This window comes from Penaeus chinensis, chromosome 23 (genome assembly GCF_019202785.1).
Source record: "Penaeus chinensis breed Huanghai No. 1 chromosome 23, ASM1920278v2, whole genome shotgun sequence".
Classification (NCBI taxonomy): Eukaryota; Metazoa; Arthropoda; class Malacostraca; order Decapoda; family Penaeidae; genus Penaeus; species Penaeus chinensis.
The window spans coordinates 5,108,556-5,111,055 of NC_061841.1; the positions used below are offsets into that span (position 1 = coordinate 5,108,556).

A 2,500-nucleotide genomic window follows, 5' to 3' on the forward strand; every position below is an offset into this window, starting at 1 on the left:
GATAATAATCATAATAATCATAATAATAATACTAATAACACTACTACTAATAATAATATTATTGATAATAGTAATAATAAAATAATAATGATGATAATAACAATAATAACAATATAATAATAACAATAATAATAATAATGACAATAAATTAATAACAATAACAATAATAATAGTAATAACAATAATGACAATGAGAATAATAGTGATAATGATGATAACAGCAGGAACAAATAAAGAGCACAGTAAACAGTAAAGTCATTATAAAAATTCGAAAGCGATTCAGACGAAGCACAGAAGACAATTGACGTTCTGATTGGGCGGCCAGATCAGGCAAAAAGGAACGCGATTGGATACACAAAACCGTCGATATTACTTTCTGATGAATAAATACCACCGTTAGATTTGATAAATTCGTTCTCGTTGGTTACAGGGGGATTATTATTGCTTCGTTATTCTTGTGTTTATTTATTGATTGATATTGGTTGTCCAGTTCGTTAATTTACTAACTTCGTTTTTTTTTTTTATTCATTCATTTATCTGTTTATATCTGTGTGCTCTTTTTTTTTTTTTTTTTTTTTTTTTGTATAGATTTTAAAGGTTCTTTTTGCGTTCCAAAAGAACCTCAATCTGTGCGTCTGTCTGTCTTTACGAATGTATGTTTTTCCAGTTATGTGTTGTCTCTGTATAGTTATGTTTATAGGCCTATGTAGTATTCTCAATTTTCATTCTTTCGATCCTTCTGCTGCCCCTCCTCCCCCCCCTTCTCTCTCTCTCTCTCTCTCTCTCTCTCTCTCTCTCTCTCTCTCTCTCTCTCTCTCTCTCTCTCTCTCTCTCTCTCTCTCTCTCTCTCTCTCGATGTTATTATTGATCTATCAACGTGTTTATAAAGAATTAAAATCGGGACGGAGTCACTTCTGCGTGCGTTTATACGTTTACATGCGTTTTTGGTGTGTGTGTGTGTGTGTGTGTGTGTGTGTGTGTGTGTGTGTGTATGTGTGTGTGTCAGTGTTTGTATTGTTCGTCTGTATGTGTGTCCTTGTATATGTGCATGGACGTGCGTGTGCATGATTCCGCCATGAATAAAGTCTAAATGCTTAGGCCGCTTTAAAATTATTCCCGCGAGTCTCGTCTTCCGTCACGCCCAATAGTTGATCCGATGTCATTTTGTTTTAGTTTTTTGTTTTTTTTTTCATGCATATTTTTGTTTTTGTTATTTTGGGGGAGTCTGCTTTTTTTATCAGTTTATCGTTCACGTAATTATCAGCTTGTTTGTTTACTTCGTTTATTCGCTTACCTATTAGCTTGTTCGCCTTTTTGATAACTTAATCATTCCCTGAATTATTAGTTTATTTATTGATTTACTTGTTTATACATTCATGCATTTACTTATTTAGTAGCTCATTTATTTTTTTATGTGTTTACGTATCAACTTATTTAGTATTGTATTTCAGATTCTGTTCATCAGATCGATTTATTTATTAATTCTACTGCCTTACGCATGCAGTTAGTTATATATAATAATAATTATAATATAACTATAATAAAAGTTATATATTGGCATTGCCTTTTTTATACTATACTTGAATTGGGTGTTTCATAGGTGTATATATATATTTTTTTTTCCCATAATCTTCGGACAGTAAAATCAAATGAGTCTGAATGATACAAAAGTTACTAATAATAACCCTTAACATTTTAACAGTGAAAAAACAGTAATTTCGTTTTATTCGTGAGAGTGAGAGAAAAAGAGGGAGAGAAAGAGGGGGGGGGAGAGAGCGAGCGAGAGAGAGAGAGAGAGAGAGAGAGAGAGAGAGAGAGAGAGAGAGAGAGAGAGAGAGAGAGAGAGAGAGAGAGAGAGAGAGAAAGAGAAGAAGGGAGAGCGAGAGCGAAAGAGAAAGAGAGAAGAAGAGAGAGAGAGAGAGAGAGAGAGAGGGGGGGGGGAGGCAAGAGAGATAGAGAGAGAGACAGAGTGACGAGAGACAAAGAGACAAAGAGCCAAAGACACAAAGAGAGAGAGGGGGGGGGGGGCGGGAGGCAGGTGAAAGTAAGACAAACAGAGAGAGAAGGAGAGAGAGAGAGAGACAAAGAGAGAAGGAAACACAGCGACAGAAACAGAGGAAATCACTGATAAATAAAGTTAAGCTGAATTTCAATAATGACTTTATTATGTCCCCCGTACTGGAATAATGGAATAATGTGAAGGGAATATTAATCTTTATGACGAACGGAAAGATCATTCACAGTTATTAGAGCTGAAACCAGAGAATAATTCAAACATATAAAGATAAAACAAATTGATGCAACATCACTTAATCATATCATATCATGGCATTTATTCGAAATATGAATAAAACTTATAATGTATTTGGCGTAAGCAGTAGGATATTTCCTTCGTGTTATAAATTAATGAATGACAAATTATTTTAACAGCATTGATATAATTCCAGAAGAATCACTATATATATGCAAATCTGTTTATAAAACTAATTTCGTATAGTGT

General features: G+C 33.8%; 1 protein-coding gene across 1 annotated transcript in view; it reads right to left on the reverse strand.

The window, feature by feature from the left end:
- Positions 1-2,500, reverse strand: part of LOC125037542 — a 44,770-nt gene that overhangs the window by 41,155 nt on the left and 1,115 nt on the right. The window lies entirely within an intron of this gene.